Source organism: Daktulosphaira vitifoliae, unplaced genomic scaffold (assembly GCF_025091365.1).
Source record: "Daktulosphaira vitifoliae isolate Bord-2020 unplaced genomic scaffold, ASM2509136v1 Scaffold_1, whole genome shotgun sequence".
Lineage (NCBI taxonomy): Eukaryota > Metazoa > Arthropoda > Insecta > Hemiptera > Phylloxeridae > Daktulosphaira > Daktulosphaira vitifoliae.
Window position 1 is genome coordinate 60,512,665 of NW_026099572.1, and position 25,089 is coordinate 60,537,753.

The 25,089-nt window shown below is 32.3% G+C and overlaps 1 protein-coding gene across 5 annotated transcripts in view; it reads left to right on the forward strand.

Moving 5' to 3' along the window:
• The window catches only part of LOC126894396 (uncharacterized), a 350,657-nt gene that overhangs the window by 165,105 nt on the left and 160,463 nt on the right, over nucleotides 1-25,089 (forward strand). The window lies entirely within an intron of this gene.

Sequence of the window (25,089 nt, forward strand, 5' to 3'; positions counted from 1 at the left end):
TGGGCACGCATTTTTAACAAGCTCCACTAAAATAGTCGAAACAAATAGCGTTTGTAACAAGATAGTTTTCAAATCGTCGAGCAACAATATTTCTAGCCGGATATCAACAATTTGTTTAAAATTTTTAAATAATTCATCGAAATAGGTAAACGACCACGAGTTTGTTTTCCGTCTGAGTTTTTAATCGGTACGACCATTGGTTTTTTTGCAATTCACACTAGACAAAAATAAACTATTGGCTGCATTTAATTTAAATGGCACATGCACTAGACCAGACATTTGCATTGAAGTGTATCAATTTTAATTTATCATCGGCTATGCGCTAATGACTACAACTCGTTTTCAGTTGTCACATGTCCTTTTAGGAATCGCGTTTTCCAGTAACGCGAGTGAATAATTTTTCTTCAAAACTCATTAATTATATTCTTTTATGCATTTCAAAACGTTGCTTCGATGATCTGAACTTGTGCAACATGTGTGACAGAGGTTATATATTTGCAATCCCCACTGATGATGACGACGACGACTGACGGGCAGACGACTGCAGCAGTCATTAAATAAACATTATTTTTAAACGGTAATAACTTGGAGATTAAGTAAAGTCGTTCGTACAGATGTATCATGTTATTATTGGAAAACGGGTAGATCATTACATTTCTTCACCTTGCAAAATATTTATTGTGAAAAAACTGCCTTGTTTCGTATATTTCACACCGATCGGAGTAGTTTGACAATATATTTCTTGGAAATTTAGAGGAAAGTAATGTTTTTTTTTACGTTTCGTGTAGATTTCGGGTGTACTATTTTCAAAGGATTTTGGTTCCCAGTCCTGTTTTTGATAATAAATGATGTTAAATGCATTGGAAAATGAAGAATAGCGTACCGAGTGGAGTTGTGTTAACGATACGTTGTGTTTTAAAAATACCATAAAACAAACAGACGAAAAAAAAATTGGCCGTGCCCGGAACAGATACATATTGTTCTGGTGGCTTTGAAATTAATCGCTTCTCTGGCGGTTTTTAATGTGCCAATGTAAAAAAGCAGCGGTGACGATGACGAAAGGAATCGTTTTGTTTGTTTTTTCATACTCCGCCCCAAACCCCCCGACACGCGTACCGCATTAATATGCAAACACCGAGGAGAAGGGAATCATCCCGCAATGCTTATATTATTATTATTATTATTATTACTGGTGTGTGTCACATGTATATAACACTGTTCGGTTGATGTGTGTTCGCGTTTATAAGTGCCGGATATTAAATGAGTGTCGTTTATCAGTGCGGGTGGAATGGAATGAAAAAAAAAAATAAAAAACTGCGCTCGTCGTCGATGGTTGCGGTGGGCGTAAAAATGTCGTACAGAAATATATATATATATACATCATGAGGACTGTACGGCCGCAGTAGTGTATGTCATTTGCAGCTAGCGTAGCAAAAATGTGTCGAGTCGTTAACACGACGACGACGACGACGAGAGAGAAAATCTCCGGTAAGAGGACCGGAGGATTTATGCGAGGGTCGAAATGGCAGCGACCACACAGTCACGTTGTTTTAGTTGTTAAAAAAAATCTATAACACAAAGGTCGAACGATTATTGTACTCCGGCAAGACAATGCGCTACCGAGTCTGTCCACTGCCCACGCCGGTCTTGTTCGGATCGATAATCCGGTACACACATAGTACAAGACATTACACGGGACGCCAACAAAGGAACTGCACCGGGTCCGTACTTGCGGTTGACGTTTTTTACCGGCAAATCTACAAAACAGCAACGCCTTTCACTTACACGTCTCCGGTCGATACGAGCTTCTGGATTCCGCCGTTTAGTCGACAAAAAACCATTGTGCTCGAACTGACAGTGTTGTCGTCTAGTGTATGCGATCAGCCGAGTGCAAAGTATTAGCCCATGAAAATTGTTGTTAAACTTTTAGACGGCATTGTTTTACTGCCGGCGAGCCACATAAAGTACCGACACAAGTCGGGTCTTATACGAGTACACGGTTGTATACGCACATCTTCAACGCGCATAAACCGTCACTTAAATTAATTTAATAGGCGCGCAACATTTTTTTTTTTATGCGCGTTACACGAAAATAAAATTGAAATTCCGTTCAAAGTGCGCATTTTCCTTGCGGACGCCTACGCCGATAAATTTCACACGATTGGGAGTCTTTAAAAATGCTCACCAGACACTTTCAAGAGCTGCCGCCTCCTCTGCGATCATAAAATTCTACACGTTCGGATGCATTTACAGCAAGTAAGACGGTCTGTCGAACGGGTCGAATAATTTTTTTGTTTTTTATCAAGTCGGGACCATCTCGTCCGAATGATTTCATCCGGTAGTAATAAAACAGTACAACTAACGAACGTTCCAACACCGTGCTACAAGATGGAGGGTTTTTTTTTTTTTATTAACTCGAACGAAAACGTTACAAAACGAGATCGTGTACGGGTTAAATATAATTAACACACAAATGGGTTCCTTTTGTATAGCGCATAAACGTATGGCCCAATTAATGAATTCGTATTATTTGCTTAATAATCGAGACACGTTGGTTTTATTTTTCATGAATTATTATAACACACCACAATTTGAATGGACTGCGAACACGTATATGGTTAAGGCGAGTAACTCGGTTATGACTTATGACTACCGGCCTACAGTACTTACACGAATCGTGTTCGTAACAATGTACTGCGGTACGGCATTCCGACTATTTTACGAAAACAAAGAAAAACTGCTGCGTATTGTATTCAAACATTAACTGGACTACTAATTATTTGGCGACAAATGGTGTTTAGTATGTAGAAAAGCAGTAATTCATTTTAACCGGCTCCCGAATTAGCATTTTATCAATGGCCATCAAAAAACGACGGCATATTCGATGCATTTATTATTTTGTCGACGAAATGGTACCTATTTTTGTTTTTTTTTTTTTTACTACTTATATGTACCGATTTATGTGATATGGATAATTTCAAAGTGTAAAATTGTCAATTCTAATTTATTTGTTTTAGTCCAGATACAAAATCAACGTGTTAAATTACTAAAAAAAAATACAATAGTGTCGCATTTGTGTTTGCCACGGCTTGTTACTAAAATGTGCACTTTTATATAAAAAATAAAATAAAATTATGGTTACATAATTTGTAAGAGTAAATCTAATCGCTGCGGTGTTCAGATATTATTTCATTCGGCTGATTGTTTCCACACATTGTGAGCACATGAATTACACTGCCAAATTTAAGACGAGAATTTCGCATTCTATAAAATTATTAATCAAGTCAGTAGAAATCCGCTATTGACCTCAACTGAGGAAATAATTTTCTTTTACACTTTTTGTGTACAGAGTAATTCTTTTAATAGCAGCCATTCGATTTCCTTTTAAAATAACAATTACGTTAATAAATATGTTTTTGGTATTATTTAATGTCTAGTCTAAAAATGTCCGGTGATAAAAATTGTCACACCCACAGTCTCTATTTTAAAATGGTAATAACTTTCGAAATAATTGGTCAAAAGTTGTCTTCGACCGATTATTCAATTTTCATTTTACGGTCTAAATATGCTAGTTGCCATTTAAAAAAATAAAGTTCACATACTCGTAATATATGAATTAAAAAACAATAATTAATTGATGATTCAAGAAACATGTGAAACTAAAAATACCGAAAATAATTTTCTGACACATTACTAAATTTTATCAGAGATCGTATGGCTGGTGTTAAAAAAATCATCGTGTATAACAAACGAACACGTCCACACTGGTTCGAGGTGTAGACGTTGGGTAAATAATGACATTACTTACCCATTTAATATTCTTACCGACCACTGAATAGGGTCCTAAGTATGTTATTTAACGTCGAGCTACTCCGGTGTATGCGTAAAACGAGATAGAAGTCGGCGGTTCGTGCACTTTGGGAAACAGAGTACGTTTAAAAAAGGTTTTCTTGCTCTTTTACTTATCTCAATCGTCCGATACTCGGCTGTGTAAGCCTTGTCATTTCTAGATAGGTATGTTAACATTGACAGACACGACAAGGTATATTGAAATTGCCCAAGAGTAATGAATATTTTGTTTTCAGTTTGTATAGGATTGGGAACTCAAAATCAAAGAAAACATCTCGAGCAATTAAATCGTTCGAGTCTTGTTCTATCCTGCGACGGAGATGCTTAAGATCGATTCTAAAACAATACCAACAGCTTTGGCGTTGTAGAAATTTAGATAAAATCAATCGAGTGATATATGGTGGCGTCTTGTCGGTGGAGTCCTTGCCGATTGTGAGTGACCATCCTGACCGCGGTGCCGACTAGTCTTTACACTGCCTCTCCTCGAATTGGCTTTGGTCGTATTGACGTGCGTACTTCTAATAGGGCAAAATACTTGATCCTTTTATTATTTTTTTCATTTGACGATGTAAGTTTCTAAATCACTAGTTGTTTACCGCGCCGGTCGTACATCATCCAGCGAAAACTGTTCATAGTTATTGTCATCGTCGTCGTCGTCGTTATAATCTCATTCCCGTCGACGTCGCTATGTGTATAGTCTTCATGTTGATCGAGAGCAGCAAAAAAAGCACTCACAATGAACGCAGACGACTGTTGTGAAGATTTTTTATACGTACCTATGTAACTCTAATGTTTATTATTATCATCATTTATTTTTTCTGTCCGTTTCGAGTGCAACTTGGTGTTTGTGTGAGTATATAGTTCTCAAGTAAACCGGGTCCCATCAGTCATGTCCGCGGATCGTCAGCGTATCGAAAGAGCATGTGTTCCTATGCATGTCACCGAGTCGGCCATATATTACTATTTCATGTACATGTAATATATATATATATATATATGTGTGTATGACTACGTATGTGCAAGTCGATTATATAGAGGCCGCGTGGGATCTTTGTCGGGGGACAAAGGATAAGCAGAAATTATGTCTTCATTAGTTGACAGTTGGTGGGTGGGCAGATAGTTGGTACTTGCTCTACACTGCCACAGTCCATTGTTCTTGTGCAGGTACGGTGGCCTGGATTTAGACGTACGACGATGACCGACTATGCGGAATACATGTATATGTTTTTTACCAACGCAGAGACGGATGGAGACGTAGCAGACGCCGGGCACCCGGTGGCTGGATGTGAGGGGAGGGGATGTTCTTGTAGCCAGAATGACGTGGTTGAAGTTACGGACAATGATACAATCTTAGTCTCGTCATTAGTTATTTGTTTGATCGATCAACCGAAAATTCAGTTATAAATTTAATGAGAACTCTTTTGAAGTCATTTGAATTGAAAAACGAGCTTGAGTTATAATAATATATTTTATTTATTGCGTACAAGTTGAATAATAGCTAATGTTCGTTTTCTTGAGTCTTACTTTTTAATTTTCAGTTAAATTTGTGTTATACAAATGTTATGCTTTCTGATCTCCTCGTGATATTATAATATTTTTCTCGTGTATGAATTAATAAAAACTATTAATAATCGTCGAGGAAGTATTTTAGAAAACTTTTGAATATTAATATACTGCAAGACGGATGAAAAATAAAACATTATCTCGACATCAAAAAAAAATAATAATTTCGATTATGATACTACATTGAATTTTAACAAGTGTCTGAACATTCACATTTACTGAGAAATTTGATTCACTATGAAAATATTAGTTTTAATCGAGAATGACTTTTCGATAAGACTGTTCCGGAGAAAAATACAGTTACAATACACTTTGTATGTATCACAATAATAGCAGGTGAAATGTATAAAACGGGTGCTCAAATAAAACGGTCTCGCGGTCGTCGTGGGTGGCTAAGTAACACTGTTTTCTCAAAAACCGCGATTGTGTGATCAAAAAAATGCGCCTCGGTCTTGTCAAGTGTTTTTGCATTATCACGGCGGTGGTCAGTTGGGATAAAAATGTCATTGTTGCGTGTACAGGGCAAGGAAACGTACATCCCGTGCAAAAACATATTGATGGGGAGGGGCATCTGTACAACAAGTTTTACACGACATCATACTTGTAAATTTTGAAATACTCGTTCATGTGCACTCATAATTTGAATATACGTGAACATAATTATATACTCTAAATTTGAATTGCGCTTTATGTTTGGCGCCTTCTCATTATATAAAGTGGGTAATTTATACGATTAACATCAGAGTAACGTTTGCTCACAGAACTTCAATGTAGTTTTAATAATTATGTATTTTGATCATTTCTGTTTGTATATGTATGATATGTGTATACACTCATACATTGAGATTGTTTCAAAATTCAAAATATACACTTCAAGTAGGTGCCTAATTTACCACGCTTGTGAACCAGAAAAAGTACAACTACGTTTTTCTCTGTACATTATCATGTGAATATAACTCAAAAACTTAGTTTCGATAGTTAATGCAAATTAATTTTAATTATATGCATTTTTAATTATTCCACACAAGTAATAGAAATATTTATGCTTAGTGGTTTTTATATTTTTTGGCACACAACCGCTATGTTGTTTCTCATTAAACCGTTTGCAAATCCCTCTAAATTCATTTTTTTAAATACACGGATAGCAACAATATAAAAATTTCATTACAAACATTAGAATTAGGAGAAATTGGTGGCATCGTTCGTGTTTTCAGTGTTTATTTTGCACAAATCGACAATAATATTATTTCTAATTAAGACGGAATTAACTAGAGGCAAACACATCTAATTAATTTGAAGCCAGCGCGGTTTGAAAAAAAAATTGGTGTTCTTCATATAAAATCAGAATGTATCTACGGATTGAATGCTTTAATGTTAAATCGGTTAATTGACATATTCATAGGGATCTTATTATACTAAACCGTAGAATATTATAAAGCCATTAATGTCAACAAAAGTAAACTACGATAGTCTTTTCAATAACAGTATTTTTATTATCGTTAAATCAAACAGCGTATGTCATTACAGATGAAATAATCATAACATGATAGATTCACACAAGTGTACGGACATACACTTTTTTTATATATAATGGAATATTTAAATGGAACGTTCATATAATATTAAATTATGATATTTACAGTATTCTAGAGGACATGTTATTAAACAAAGTTTCAAGGTTTTAATATCGTTAAATATAAAGTTCACTCGTGTATTAAAAATCTAACAATTAATAGAAAAATAAATATGAAATGTTGAACAATGTTTTACTGCGAGTATCAGTCTACTGTTAAATAATAAATCAAAATTATTTTATGAATAATTCATTTTTTTTAGTTTTACGAAAATCTGTTAAGAAATACAATAGTAATATTTTTACAAAACCAGATTTTTATGTGTAAAATTAAGGTGTGAAAAGTTTTTGGTTTGTTTATTTTTAGAAAAAATATTTCCAAGTAAACAAATACATAAATACGAATAATAACAATTCATCTTTAGAATATAAATATTTTATCAACTAGTAATTATCGTCTAGCTAAATTAGCTTTTCATGAATAACTAATGTATTATAAAACGCTTTTTTTTATTTATTTTGGCACTTGCTGTGATTGGTCGCCATGATTAGGTAAATGACATTTAATTGAAATATGATAACAGCGATGATTGCGCGTATCATAGATGTGATATTTCATCACGTTGCAATGTATTTTCATATACAAAGTTTAGGGCAAATGAGGTTGGTTAAGTTGTGGAATAGCCTAATAACGTTGCAGTCGGATCCACTTAAGATCGACATTAGAAATGTGTCTTGGACGTTATTTAACACAGTAACCGCAATAGCTTCACTATATATTAATAATGATTGTTGTGTCGTGACAAGCTCATATCGACTCGAGTGTGTTGTTCTCGTGCGCTAAATCGGCGGCACTGGCTGAACGCAGTCCACACAAAGTGTGCGATAACGACCGGTAAAAAATGACGTCGTCAGATATAAAGTCACCATTCTGTTTAATATTCCACGTCAGTGTAACTCCAATAGGTGCTTTCCTCCGGTCGATTGATAGGCAAGTCAATACGAACATTGCCAATTAAAGACCATGACGAGTGTAACGTTTCGGGTGTCACGATCGCAACCGTTGAACCCTCCGGCCGTTGTCTGCATGGCTTAACCTTTTCTGGACATGTATCGTGCTTAGACGGTAACAAACGACAACCGGACTACAATATAAAAAAATCAAATCAAAAACGAATAATTTAGCGACCGCGCGCGCGCCAACATTGTAAAGAAAGTGTGAGGGGGAGGGGGAACGGTATACTAACGCGGAATACATAATTGTGTGCGTGTGTCTTTCTTATTTGTTCCGCTTCCGAACGTTATGATTTTCTCCACGTCTCTTCGAATAATTATCATTACGACATCCGATTGTTTTCAGCTTGTAAATAGCCAATTTTCAGTGGACACGTCCGTCGCCGGTTTTTACTGTCGTGTCTGGCTGAGCTGTTTGTTCCAACTCCAGTCGTGATTATTCATCAAAACCTTATGTTAATCACTACTGTACCATCGATTCATTAATAATCCATTTCAATATTTATGCAACTAAACTTTAACCGTCAGATAATATTTTTAACCTAATAATATACTCGTGTTCTTTAAAAAGCAGAAAATCCCATTTTTCATTTTATAAATTCTTTTTATTTGTTTTTCAATGCTAATTCAAATTGTAACGGACTTGGTAAAACCAATACGTGTAAAAACTAATTTATAAATCTAAAGCAGTCACATACCTCCTGGATACTGTTACTAATTTATTTTTTTAGGTCAGACAAATTTTAGCGTAAGTTTTCCCCCGATGAACAAATTTAGAATAGTACAATAAAAGACATGTGCATAGAAATTAAATATACAGAATGGCTTATTTATCATAAATCACTTAATTAATCGAAAAATAAAAATGACAATTCTTTTGGTTTTTTTTTTTTTTGTACTTATGTTTTGATATGTTAATAAGCGAAAAAATAAATCATAAAATATATTTTATGTTTATCGTATAAACCTTATTAAGTTGTCAATTTTGTTTTTTTCAAATAGCAAAATATTCAATTAATATAATAAGTTATAATTATATGTTATCTAAAATATTTCATAGATACAATAAAAAAAATTATTGATCGATAACAACTTTTCGGGAGTTATTAAAAATGTTATTTTTATCATGACATAGTGTCACAAACTTCCCCATCCACGTGTAACATTTTCATAACTCCTGAACTACTTCAGTAGTTCCTGAATTACTGTTCTTTTAGTTGGATAATTTTCTATTAAATAAGCTAGTAAAATAGGTTTGTTACCGTTTAAAAAAATTAAGTCGGTGCCCTTATAAAGGACAAGTAATGTACATAAAAAGTATTTAACCATTTAAAATTGTTAAATAAGCGAAAAAATAAATTCTCTAAATTATTATGATTATAGAAGAAATGGTCAACGATAAATCGATCACCCTGTAATTGCTGAAACCAATGGTTTTCTTTAATGAAAATATGTTCAATGCCATTTTACATTAAAATGCATAACCTAATAATTAAACAACGCACTTGAATCCTCCTGTTTCATTATTAAAATTGTTACAATAATTACTACCTCTGTCTGAATTTAAACACTGACATGTAATAACTGTGGTTTCATTGCAATACTTTTATATTTAATAACCTTACAGTGTTCACATCGCATAACAACATAAAACATAAATAGTTAATTATAAACGTGTTCAAATATTGTTAGAGCAAATCAAAACGCGCAAGGAAATTGGTTTCTAATAACCATATTATAGTGCTACAATGTATAAAAACGTTTTTTTTTTTTTTGAAATTTATTTATTTGTTATTCATAATTGATGTACTGTTAGAGTACCTAATGAATCCATAATAACTATTTCGGCGTACCATTCGCAGATGTTGAACAGTTGTAATTGAATCATAACCTATCCTTCATTAGAGCAGTGCAATCGCTGTAACAAGGTCATAAAAATAGGGTACCTTATGTATCATTTATTGCCATGGAAAATCACTAATTCAACACGTGTACAGCTTAATAATTTAACAATAAAATCATTGCTCGAAACAATAGTGTAGAGTTGTACTTTTAGCTTTCCACATATCTTTTACACATATCAGTTTCGTGGTAACCGATAAACGCGGTGTTCTGAACGTCTAAAAGTTTAGGGAAACTTTCAGATGGGATGCTTTGAATAGTAAATTTACTTTGACGAAATCAATGGTATTAACGTCAAACACGAAATTTATGATAATTTATGTAAACACTGTCGATGATTAAACCATCGTCATATACTTTATATATATACATTTCATAACATCGGTGCTTCTGTATTAGTTATTAAAGTTCATCCTAAAGTGGCGATGTGCCGAGAGAGACTCTTGTACAGCGTACACGCCATTTTGTCGTATCCGCCGCTTTATAAACAATGTTTGTAATAATTATTATTGTTATTGGTGTTCCTCTATAAGCGAGCAGACTGTTTTAGGTATTGAGGGCAATTGTTATCATCACCCCAACTACCGAAAATGAAACTTCTTGTACTACACTTGTTCGCCTCGTTCTCCATTACAAAATGTGTTTTTCCTAGCAAGTCGCTGGTAAAATATGAATGTTCTAGTTGAAACATTTGCTTGTTTAGCATAAAAACATGTTCGTACATTTAGATTTTTCAAAGTAAATTTTGTGTTATTATAAAAATAACGAAAAATGATATTTTTACGAAAAATATTATGTATTTGTTATTATGAATTATTCAGTGTTAACTAAAAAAAAAAAAATAATAACATTGAAACGTGGGATTAGTAAATAAGAGAAACTATGTTTTTTCTGTTAAATTTAGTATTTATAAAATTAGAATGAAAAACACAAAGTGCAAATTATGCGCAATTATTTTTAATTATTTATATTTTAAATATTAATATTGAATATTTAAAATATTAAGTTTCGACTTGAATTGAATTAACTAATTCAATGTGAAACGAATATTTCTATACACTACGTTTAATTGTACTCATTGAAATTGATGCAGTGTTATGTGTAAAAAAACATAATATTAAAAAACAAATATAACAAAAATGGCGTGTTCAACTTTTTCCTTATAAATGACTTTTAAAAAATAAAACAATTTATCCTACACAAATTAAATTAATTGAAACAGTTCTGTATTTAATATCATTTATATGTTAGAAATATGATTTAGAAAAAATCAATAAATTTGATTTTATAATGAGAGCCCCCACACTTATGATACCGTACACTGAATGCGAATCGTCACATAATTTACACGTGTATTATTTATTTATGTTAACTATGCGATTTCTATTCCGCGAGTTAATTAAAAAATTTGATACTTTGCCGATATCATCTTTAGGGCGTGAAAAATAACAGTTTTTTTTTTCTTTTATCGACAGTGTTTTTTTACTATTCCGAAGTCTAGAGTTTTGTACAGATCGTCTAGAATGATCGCCTTATAATTATGTCGCATAATATTTTCATTTTGGTAGACCAGAAAAAAATATGTCGCACAATAGACTCGTCTGACGTTCAAGTTTTGAACACATTTGTTGTTTGTTTTTGAGGTTTGATTTTTTTCCCGACCGATTATCGCTTCTCGAATGTCAGTCGTCGCTGTTCCGTAATTTTCTTGGGTAATCCATAACATGACGCCTCGGGGCCGATAACGTGACAAAGAACATATTTCCTCGTGGGGTTGAAACGCGCGCTCAAGTCGGTTTTTGCTTAACGAGTGTAACGTTTAACGCACACGAACGCAAAATAAAATCGCTGTAATATCATATCACAGTCGTGTTTGCGCTGAGCGCCCCGTGATCTTTTGTCGTCGTAGCCTTCACACGTGTTCACCTATAAAAGCCCAAAATACACGAACGCGGTGCACTGCTCCGCGTCGGTGTCCTGTCCTGGCGTACGTGAACGACAGCGGTACCGAAAAATCGACGAATGATTTACAACGGCCCAGTAGAAACGTGTGTTGTAACACGTCGAACGGTAACGCACACGCGCGCGTATGTTGTTACCATAATAATAATATCAAAGGCACGGAGCATTCCGTCATCGGCGGACGCAATTAGCACTAATAATATTTATTCGTGAGCCGGATTCATAAATGTCTCCATCACACGTGTTCTCAGGGTCTGCGACATCATACAAGACTTATCGCAGACGATGCGTGTCTTTGATGTTGTACGTTATAATAATAATGATACGATTATTATTATTATTATTATCAAAAGAGGAACGGGCCGGCGGCAAAGACGCACAAGAAGTTTTACCAGGTGTGAACACTGCGGCACAGAATTTGGCACCGATTCCAATGGTATACGCCATTATGTTACTCGTTCGTCTGCAAACGATTTTGCTATGTGCGCTTCCGAAAAATTACCCGTCGATGGATTTATAGCTCGCCGCCCGAGCCAAAGAGGTTGAAAATAGAAAAGCGCTCGTTTGTGGCCGAGGAAAAAAAATGCTCTTTGGCCACACCAGTTTGTATTGCGGTACACGAGTTTGGCTCCCCGTTTTGTACCTGCAGTAATATTAGCTTGTAGAACTTTATAACGTCACGTTGTAATTCGACAGTTTAAATACTTTAGGAGTTGATTGAAAATTAATGAAAAAAAAATCAGAGCGTTTTACATTTTTAAATTATCGACAGCGTCGAATTATGCAAACAGTTGATTATATTTGCTAAACCTCAAATTAATTTTAGATACAAATAATACACAACAAAAAAAAGTTTACAAGTTATTTACTCGAATTCCAAATCTGATTTCAAACTTGTTTCGTCGCATATAATTTTTTAGATAATTACTTATTAGTAATTAAGTGATAATTATACATTAAAAAAATTCATAAACATTTTTTTCTCGAAACTATTCGAATTCAATATATAATGATATCGTAAAAAATCGTGTGAAATTGACACTGCTTAACCCGATGTCGCTTTGGGCTTTTACACTTGCGCATGATACTCACTTGTAAAAAAATTAAATGAAATCTTCATAGACAAATCTAGAGGTTTCTTATAAATTGCCGTTTTTCTGTCATAAATATTCTTTAAGCACAATTGCGTTTAAATTAAATACATATACAGGGTGTCCCACGAGATTCTGACAAATCCGTATACTTTTCTTCAAGATGATTTGTCAGAACAGTTTTTTATAAATTCACAAATTTACATAATTTTTATGCTCAACACGATAGTTATAACACAATTAGGTTTATATGTCTCCATTATTTGTTTGAATATTAAAAAAAAAAAACTTTTAATGAATATAAGTATGTCATTGCTTAATGTGACAAATTAGTAATTATCTCAAGAACTAGACGCGGTGGGAAAAATCTGAAATTAGATCTGAAATCAATAGCAAAATTACCTATAGAATACATTTGAATATTGTAAACCTTAAACATTTTATTTTCTTTTTTAGTTAATATGTAGTTGATAGACTTTTTACCAAAAATAAGACCGAGTAAAAATGTTGTTCGCCTTGACTGTGATATATTTGAAGAAAACAGATATTTTGCACAAATGTGATGAATCTAAATAATTTTCAACAATTTAAACCTAAGTAAATAATTAATTCGGTAGTAAGTCCCTTACTTTAGGTGACTATTGATTTCTAATTATGTAAGATGAGATTTTCCCTAAAGATATAACTTTATTTGAAAAAATATTTGGAATCTTATTAATAGCGGACACTGGATTTGATAATTGGATTTAATTGGCACGCGACTATTGGATACGTCCTATTCAAAAATTTATATTGTTTGGCGTTGTCAAACACAATTTTATACTTAACATTATGAATATTTATTTAAAAGTTACTCGTTTAAACCACCAAAAGTCATCGATCTTGGACAAGCGTTGGCTAAAACTATAAATTATATTAAGTGTTAAGTATCGTATGTTTAATTAGACGCATTAAAAGACTACATTTTAAATGCCTTTATTATGTTTTGGGTGTGTCTATGATACAAAAAGTATTTTGTTTAAGTGTACACTAGTAATAAAAGTACATTTTGAGAGTATAATCTTAAGTACTGATAACTTTAACGACTTAAGAAAATTCAGATTAGTATTAGTATACAGCAACTAAGTACTCGCTCAATGCGGCGGTGTGTCTTTTTATTAAACTGAAATAAAAATTACAATTATATTGTTTTACAAGGTCGACGTGTATAGTGTTTTCAACGTTTAAAACGATTTCTGTGTTTATTTTGGACTGCTTCTTATTCTGTTATAAAATCAGTACCTCTTAACAACATTGAGTTTGTAAACCTAAATACATACACAACGTGCCTAACGCCTTTTTATAGATTACTCAAATATTTTAATGTCGAGATTAAGAGCACACGATTTTTATCATAACACAAAATTAAGACGTTCCGTCTAAGAAATCCGTTGCATCTGAACCGCCGGACTCCATTGCGCATAATCGATTCGATTGCTGCAAAATTAGTAAAAAAAAATTTCAGTATCAGCTGCTGCTGGTAATTTATTTATACATGCATGCCTACCAAAAGATGGCATACCATTCAATTACAGCATTAAGATTTAATAATAAGTCATGTTTATTTTAATTGATGAGGGCAAAAGCAACGTGCGGACACTTGGAAGTCGGTATTTTGTAAAAATAGTTCAGCGACCGTGACGGCAAGTACGTACCTTTGTACGTCAAGGGCTTTTGTCGGCCGCAAAAAAACGTTCCGCTGACAATTCGAGCGGTTCTCGCCTCAGTCACAATATTAAATGTAAATGCGAGTCTCCCACGGCAGTTGGAGAATTTTAACGAGACCACTAAACAATTGGGCCGGCAACACACACATGCGGTACTGCTACAGCGATGTACTACTATAAATAAATGTATTATTATCCAAACGCAGTCCCCGGATGATAATTAAGCGGGTTTGTCAAAAAAAAAAAAAAATTACAATGGCAAGAAAATGTGTAAGAGCGAACAAAACGAGAAAAATAGTGAACCTAAAGGAGTGGGTGTGTAAAGTTTAAAGTGTGTAGGAGAAAAACCGCGATGGTACGAAACATGAAAGAGGAGAGAGGATCGCTTGCCGTCTCCACCCTTTTATTGTTTTATAAAATTGAAGTGGGGCTTTTCACTTGGAACTGTTGTCGACCATTTTGTGTATGTGCCTGTGTGTGTGTGTGTGGATTAATTTCTGTACCAGGCAGAAGGAAACTCGAGCCTGGTTTGTTTATGGGTGGGGTGGTTAGGTCGAAAGAGCAAAGGAAAAACACACCCGGGTCAAAAAGTGCCGTTTTTAAAAACACAAAACGCCCGCGTTTATGTTTTATCGCGGTGATACGTTGTGTAGTCAAAAGCAGAGGTTTTAATTGGTACGCCGCGGTCTCTTTTTGGGATTTTCTTTGGTTTCCGTATTGTTCGTCGTCGGCCGAGTGCACTTGATAACACACACGAAGAGCCGATAAATTCGTGGCCTGGTGTCGGTTTTTGTCATATTTTCGGGTCTCCACCCACCGTGTGATCACATCGGTACGAATATGGGAAAATTAATTTCATTATTCTCAGCTTAAAACTTAACCAAAAAGTTTTCCACATACAAGATAAAGTTCACTGCTAACGCCTTGATTCGGCCGACCCACGACAGCCGTTTGTTCAGTCCCCAGTTTGGAAAAATAATCATTGCGGACGCTTTGAAGCGTTTGCATGTTAAACCAATCGAAGTTACTTATGAATAGCGTCGGACCGAAGATTATAATTCGCCGACTTAGAATAGAGTTTTGAATCAGGCGCCGTTCATCATGTGGGCTGCTGAAAGGGCTTCGACAAAGCACATAAAAGGGCAAAATATCGGTGTCAGAATTAAACAATCTCCGAGCCATTTGAACATTTTTCAACGTTAAATAAACAACGAAAGTTCAATAGGCTATAAATCAGTTTTATTATTCAGTCTGTTATTTACATTATGTCATTTTACCTGTCGCCGTTATTTACACCGTTTAATTGATGTCAATTTTTGCCACCGACAAAATTAAACGCCACACTTTTTGTAGTGTATGAATAATTATTTGAATTCTATTGAAACGTTATTAAAATAATAAAAATATTATTGAATAGAGAGGGGAAAATATTTATTAGACAATCTGAACGTTTTACAACGGCAAATAATTGTACGGAATAAAAAAAACATAACTACGAACGTGTGAAACGAACGTCTGTTTTGTTGTACACAGTGTCAAATACACTGTTTACCATGTCGTTTAGCTAATTAATTAGAGATTAAAGTTCATATTATACAACTGGTGTTCAGAAAACTACCATATTTTATCAATTTGACTAAATTAAAATTATTTATAAATAAATATAAATTGAATACTCCTTCTTATAATTTTTTTTTCCCTTAAAACTCCATCAGAAAAATTACAATATCGACATAATAATAGTCACTTATTTATATTATAATAAGTGTTTATGAATTCTTAACGAGTATTGATAGATGTTAAAAGGTTACTTCTTTATGTTTTTAATATTGTTCGAGTGACACGTATATAATTTATTAAATTATAAACAGTATGAGTCACTTGTTTTTTATTAACTACATGGCATATTGCCTAGTACGTGTAATCAATATACATGTATCTTCAGCCAAACGATGATAGAATTATCAACATTTAGTTAAATCATTTACTATAATAATATTAAATATAGATCAAACATTTTTCAAAGGAAATGATATTTCTGAGTAAAAATTTTCAGCTCATAAAATAACAATAACACCTGAACTGTTTTACAATACCTCAAATAATTAGAAGTTTTTATATTACAATTAAAATATTTTAAATATTTAAATTTATAATTTTTAAAATTATTATTAATAATTCATTTTAATGTAAATAAAATTTTAATAGTTTTATTTTTCCTAAGTTCATTAAAACATTTCTTTTAGCTTAAACTTTGATTGAAAAAGTAGTATGAAAAATGTTTTATTTAAGTTATGTCCATTTTCCTTCAAAGATAAACATAATAAAGAAGAAATTGTAATGAATTCAATAATATTTTGTGTATCAAAACCTTGTACATTTCTTTGGTAAGATCAATTTTAGAATATGCATCTATTATTTGGTGTCCATATAAAATAGATGAAATTAATAGAATAGAATCTATACAAAGACGTTTTTTACACTTCATTTCTTTTAAGTCTAGGGATTATAATGTGTCGATCGATGAAATACGAATCTCTCTTGGTTTAACTTCCCTTGCTTACAGTAGAAAATGCAATGATGTTTTTTGGATTTATAATCTCCTTAATAATAATGTAGATTGTCCAGAAATTTTAAGTCTAATTGCTTTTAATGTTCCTAATTTTCATCTCCGATCTAATAATTTATTTTATGTTACTCATATCGTCAGAATTATAGTTATTATTCACCGGTCAATAGAATGCTACATTTTTTCAATTTAATTAAAAATTTTGATTTCTTTAATGACCATTTAACCAAGTTAAAATCTATTTGTAGCGATGTATTTTAATTATTAATTTTGTATGTTAATAATTTAAACTTCTATGTATGCTGTACTTATTTAATTATTTAGATATTTTGTATTTATATTCTGTACTCATTGCCGTCTGTGGCGTACTCAATATTTATTTGTTTTTTTTTCTGTTTGATTATGTGTCTTGTACATAACAAAATAAATAAATAATAATCTATAATTTAAAAAAAATCGAGTATTATATCATGATTTCTGAGTTACTTTAGACTTTTTGTTTTATTTTTTTTATCATTTCGATTTCGGTTCTTCAATTTATTGATATTTCAGTTAATAACAATTTTAAATGTTTTTTAAATATATCGTAAATTTTTGTTTAGTAAAATAGGACTTTAACGCGTTCGCATTAAACAAACACAATTTTTATATAAAAATATTTATCAATTTATTTAGCTTTGATGTAAAGATGACAAGTTATTGTTTACAATGATATACTTTTTTTTTGTGTCTGTCCATAAAAATTCTTTGCTTTCACTAAACCGAATTGGCTGATCAATTCCATAAAATAACTAAAATTTGACCTAGTTGAAGATATCGCCATCGAAAAAAGAAAATAAAACCTCGATTTAGTTATGTAAAATATATACCAAAAATTGACAGCATTCCTAATTAATTCATTATTTTATTTTTCGAAAACTAAATGAACTAAAATAAAAATCATATTGAAATTTTAGTTTTAATATTGTAATTTTCAAAGGGTTTGGATTCCAGTCCAATTATTTTAGGTTTCTCAGGGTTTTTTTTTCTTTTTTTTTTACAACCGCCGCCTTAAAACTCCTCCGCTATATAATTTATGTCTGTGATTATCATATTGGTAAAGTAAATATTAATATGTTTTCATTATGGGAGTTTCAATTCCCATTTTCGCAATGAAAAAGCTGACAGAGTACAATTATACCTTTTTTGTTGGATATTATTGAATTTTTATAATCCGTTAAATAACAATAACAATTTAGTTTATTTTTGCAGAAGAGCTATTTTGATTGAACGTCATATTATTTTATATTAACTATGTAGGTTATTAAAATTTTAGACATTTCTAATTTAATCATGCAAAAATCAAATTTCTTTATAGAACTTTTAAATTTGTGCTGGTATTTTTAAAATCTTTTTAATTACTTAAAATTAAGTATAATACATTTGAGATTTATGATATTTGTAGAAACTTACATTATTTTATTTATTAAATCGGAGAACGATCTCAATGTTGAAATTAGTCGAGTAGAAAAAAAATTGTTTTTTTTTTGCTGCCCAATTCTCAATGTTCGTACTTATTTTATAAATTAAGTGCCCCAAATTAAAGTTACATGACTTATTTGATATTTTCAATCGTAACTTTCTAGTTAAAATCTAGAGAAAAAATAATTTGATTAAAAGTTTATATTTTTATTTTATATGTTGAAAAGTAGGAATTGTCTTCTAACAAAAATTCTACGGATGAAATCATATCTGGTGTAAATAAAATGGAGAATCATTGCCGAGTACAAAAAAATTTTCATCTTCATTTATTAATAAAATTATAATAAAAATCTTACAAGTAGTTTTTATTCCTTGTAACTTAAGGAAGTCAACGTTTTAGTACGCGCCAAAGAAAATATTCACTATTGGCAATAAAATTTCTGACGTTATTAAAACAAGTTTCAACAAAATATGTTCATATTATTATTTTTAATGTCTATATTTTATAGTTCACATGTTTTTAAATTCATAAGTCATTTACAGTTTTTTTAAAATTATATTATTATTTTGAAGTAAAGAGATTTGTTATACATTTATATACAAAATGCTTTTGTGATAATAATTACTATGATCTTATTTTTATACATCACATTAAGAGTACTGTCATTAAGAGTTATATTCAAGTTTTGAATTCGATTTATTTTTATTGGCCTAAAAATAAAAATATTAGGTGAGAAAAATATATTAATAAAGGCAAGATATAAATTTAATTTATTTGTAATATTAATTTTGTTTTTTTTGTACATAGCTTTATTTACATAGTATTATATTAGCTCGACAATTATCTTTTATTACTGTTATTATTTTTAATGAGCAATTAGTAGAAATAGTGTTATAAGTTTTGAGTGTACATGAGAATCGACCCAGAGACGGTGGAACATAAATCGTAATATTAAGTATTTTTTATTTTATAGACACTTTTGTTTTTACAACATTATGTCTCAACAATTACTTTTTATGTTTATTAAGTAAATATTTGAAATGACACGAGAAATGCTGAGATTATACAGGAGTCAAACTCAAAATAGTGAATTATATGCAGTGATGTCTTAACAATGTCATTAATTAATCCAATAATTAGTCTTAGGGTAACAAATATTTTATTTTTTCAAGTTGTAATTTATAATTTTGTAGCTAAGTAATTTTGTAATAAAGTATTTTATAAGGAATACCTCACTCATCTAAAATGTATATAGATAAATAAAGATAGAATTGTTTAACATAAATTTTAATTCTACACTGTAGAAATTATGTATAATATTTATATTAGAAATGGCTTTTTACAATTTGAATAATTGGCCGTGATGTAACATTTCAAATGATTTTTTTTATAAATCTCTTTTTAAAAACGTCAGTTGTTTTAAAAGTCAAATATTTTGACGCCGCACTTATCCTTTATGTACCTTAGAGGCGCATATATCATAATATCAAATTTCGGTCAAAACGTGAGTTATACAGTCGATTTTAAAAATGTTTGCAGAAAGAATCATTAATGTAATGAGAGAAAGAGCAGAGGAGAGCCCCTTGTTTGCAGACCGTGTGATTTATTGGCAATGAGGGATTTAAAAAGTCTACATGGCAATACCACTGTGAGGATAGGGAGAAACGGACGAGTCCAGGAACTTATTGGGTCCAGCTGCATGTGTGAGAACAGGTCATGGTTAATAGAACCGAGTAAACATGTCGGTTTTTTTTTTTTGAAAAACCTAAACAATGTTTACATTGATACTGCCAATGGTTATTTTTGGGCGGCTTAGAAATAAACGACCCGGGCCAAACTGTAACTACGATTAAGTAAATGCACCTCATGATTAAATGAACTCCAAGGGCATTACTTTATTTTTGATGTATTTTATAGATCAAAAAGATTTTAAAGCCTTATATGTAAATACATGAAACACTTTGTCTTATGCACAAATATATAAAATACTAAAATCCATATTTGTCAAAGTAATAAACCGTTGTTGGTCTGATAAATAGTTAAGATATTTTTTAATCCATTTGTACAGAATAAATTTATTTTTTGGCTATAGGCATATCTGTTTTTATTTCTCAAACTAACAGCTCTAAGTTTCATCGACATAAGGAAAAATACATTTTACTTGCTAAACAGTCAACTACAATAATGTTATGTAAATAGTTATTTAAATTCTAATTCAACACACAAACTCTTATTGACTCTTATAATAATTAAGATAAACTAATAATTATACACACGGGAATAATTAATGAAAAAACACGTTGCCCTATTTAGTCATGTATAACAATATTTACACTTGTATGGCGTTTTCAAAGGATATAAGGTATTGACAGAGCAGCACATTAAAAATCAACAATTAATGCAGGTGTATTTGTTTTTACGTTTCATTATTGCAAACTGCGGTTAATTAAAAATAGGAAGAGAAAAATTAGGAATGAAAAATGTTCAAAAAACAGGTTCTATATTAAGATAATTATTAAGTTTTTATTAAAATGAACACGTTGTGCATTTACCGTGAATCCTTATACTCGAGCATTGCTTTCCAGTAGTATATAAAATGTAATATATTATGAAAATAAATATTTAACAATTATCAAAAATATTTGAGTTTTTTTTTTAACGATATAGATATATGTAAAACATAGTATTGGATTATTTTCAAAGACCTACAACAGCAGAAACAGTTTTGAAAACGATTCCTTACTAATCCGACGGTTTTTAAATCGGTCAACTCAATATCTCCGTTGGCAATGTATAGAAAAAAAATGTTATTATCACAGTCGGTCGGACACCTCAATTGTGTCTCTGTTAGAATGTGCTCGTGTGCGATACGTTGTGTTATTATTTCAGTTGACCCACAAGCGATTTACAGGACGTGATAGATTATTGGCCGTGTAGTAATAAAACGATAATAATAATAACAATTGTTAAGTACAGTGATACGAGTACGGGATGAGTGTTTGGACAGTGTATACGATGTCGGTGGTTTCCAGAGAGAGCTGTGCACGAGGAAGGAACTCGGATTTTCCCATTACACGTTGTGCACAGGTCGGTTTCCTGCTCGGTGCTCTGGCCGCCTTGGGGTACAATGGACTTAATTTGACATTGAAGTGTTTTTTTTTTAAGAAGGGACGTGCAATGATTGATTGGCCGAGGTGACGGGAATCACGCATTTGGCCGGCAACAAGAGGAATTCACCGCATCTCCACCGCGTACAATGCCATGTGTGTGTGTTGAGTAAACACGGTTGTAATGCAAGTGTAGGTCTTTTCCACGACGGCACGGCAATTGTGCAATGAACGCGCCGTGAAAGACAAACATGTTTATCGTGGAACATGTTTTTGATACGTGTTTCGGATTAGTCATCGGTCGGGGCGGCAGAGGTATACAACAGTAACAGTCTGGGCACATTATTTCAATTTTGGCCTCGGTGCCCGGTGTAGTTTCTCATGGTTATTTTCTTGTATACAATAGATAACACCGTAGCCAACAATGCGCAGTGTACTGCTCTGCCACATTAATCACATCATAGACGATAGAATAAGTGTTAGGAAAATATGGTAATACGCGGGAGATGGTCATAATATAGAAACAAAATCTGTATTCGCCCACGAACAAAACGCATAAAAATTAAACTATAAATGTACAATATTAATGAGATTTGCTCCCAAAAAAAAATATATATACTTATACGACAATTAATACGGTGTAAGAGCCCATAAAATATTAAACATTTCGTTACAACTTATTTGTTATTTCGTTCATTTTACAAGTGTATACATTTCCATGGAAATCGGGTTGTGGCGTTTTGAAAAAAATATAAAACATCAATTTATATTGACTGAGTTTCACGGCAGTTTAAATTTTATTCATCACGCCGTACAAGGTTGCCAATCGAGGCTGAATCTGTGGGATGAATGAAAGATGGTTGACCGCGATATTTTATCAAAAAACCAATATATCCATGTCTAATTATGTCTGTGCATGTTTAACGCTCTAGGTGTCCGTATAAATTCTCTTGTTTTTTTTTTTTTTTTCAACACTCCGGCGAAAGGACAACGACACCTCTCTGAGAAGATTACGCGTTCAAATATTTTATACGTTACCATATCTTCCACAGACATCAAAACAGCTTCACGCATAACCACCGAGAGAGATACATTAATGTTAATGATCATAATATACTGCTCGTGTAATATAAAATTTGATTTTTTGCACATTTCTTAGACGACAATATGCTAATTATTTCAAAAACGTGTCTATGATTTTTACGAACAAAATATTCGTTGAAAGTGTTTTAGTTCCTAGCAAACTTAATTAATAGGTTTTACATTTACAATTTAATTGCCGTTGTCAATATGTTAATGAAAAACGCGTGTAGGATGGGCAAACACTATTGTAAAATTAAGTGTGTGAACATTTGTAGACAAAGGTTGCTCATTCATATTCAAAACAGTGGTGTATACAAAATACAGTAGTAATATTTCAATTATTCATTAGATTTATTTTTTAATATACGGAGTGGCTGTTTAACTATGACTCGTGCAATATCTTTAACTATATAAAACGTTAAATAATTTTTTCTATTCACAAGTTAACAGTATCTTAAATTCTATGCTCTCTATAAATCAATTGAATATATGCCTCTTCTTCCCCCCCCCTCTAAAAAAATATGTTATCAACTTGAGATTTTTTAATTGAAACATATATGTTCTACCAACTTGCAAACTAGAAAGTAATCTATCCAAGAAAATAACTGTTCGATAAAAACTTCTGAACTAGTATGGTGAGAGGAGTAATGCCTAGAAATAATAATTAACCGTCTCACGCTTCCCGTTTTTATATTTAAGATTGAATAACTTACAAAATACTGCGCCAAAAGTCATTGTAGACCAATCATTTTGTATGTTGATTGAACATATATATTTCCGTTAGAACAAACTAAAGTTAATAAAATGTTTAGAGGAAAATAGGATAGAAAGAGGTATACATTTTTTTTGAAAATTATAGAACGTAAGATAATTTAACTTGCGAAAAAATAATTTAATATGACCAAGTCACTGTTAAAAAATGTATAATCTATAATCTTAGACATTGTTTTTTGTGTCGGCAATTAATGCATAAACCCATCCTTTACTACTCACTCTAAAAATGATCTCTTACGTCTATATTGTAACAGAACATGATTCCAAAACAGTACCAATTACAACGTTATTTGTGTAGAGTTATTAATGTTGTATTAAGTCAACCCATATTTCACTTATATTAGATAATTCATTGGATTCATTATTGTAAAGAATAAGTAAATGGGCGTAAGAATAAAAGTTCAACGAACACTTTAGATAAGGCAAGTGTTTTGTTTGTCGCGGAGTTGATTATTTGAAATACTAATGTGCAAGTTCCAAATATATTCTATCATTTCTTACAAATGGATAATTCCGTTACAAAATGTGTTCTGTAGGATTTTTTATAAGTTTTAACGTGGGCGTCCAGAGTAGGTGTGTTTGTCCGAAGCGAATTTGTTTCGCGATCTGTTTTACACGTTGTTCCGGCCAACATTAAATATGTATTAGCTATAACTTGTTGTTAATATGATAAAGTATGCCTACCAGATATAGTTCTACACGGCGTACATGTTAAACAAGTTTTAAAACAATCATTTTTGTAGACACGAGAAGTAACTGCATACACATCAGTTCTTAACCAGCTTTTGTCTAAGTTGTCTGAAAAGTCGATTACAATATTCATTGGACCGGCGAACGTTGCAGGGAATGTGTTGCTGAGAATATGATAAGCGTACGGCCTCTCGTCTATGCGCTGGGTGTATGTGATTACACGACAATTATACGCATGACACGAGTATTTACAATGAGCCTGCACAAAAGGGTAATGATTTCTGAAAAGGACCGCAAAACGAACACTCGAAATAAAAGAGCAAACAGTGGAACGTCAAAATTGTTTTTGGAGTCGTGCGACGAAGGTTTTGCTCGTTTTCAAAGAAGATTTTCAAACTCGAGTGTACACACAAACTATACGGCATTTGTTTGTCTTCTGATATGGTCCGTGAATATGTATTAGTTCAAGTGTCCCTTTGACGTCACCCACGCTCAGCGTTTGTATAGTATCCGAGTAAACACACCGCGTCCTCCGTCGTTACAATATTAAACCGAGGCGGTCTGAGCGTTTTTAAAGGGTCGTGATCGGTAAGAAATATATTTTTCAATCATAGCCACTTTGCATATACTCGATAACACACGCCCATGACAAACCACCACCACCACCACCACCACCACCACCACCACGGGCCGTCGAATTGCACAAAAAACTGCCCGTGGACTATACGAAAAAAAAAAAAAAAA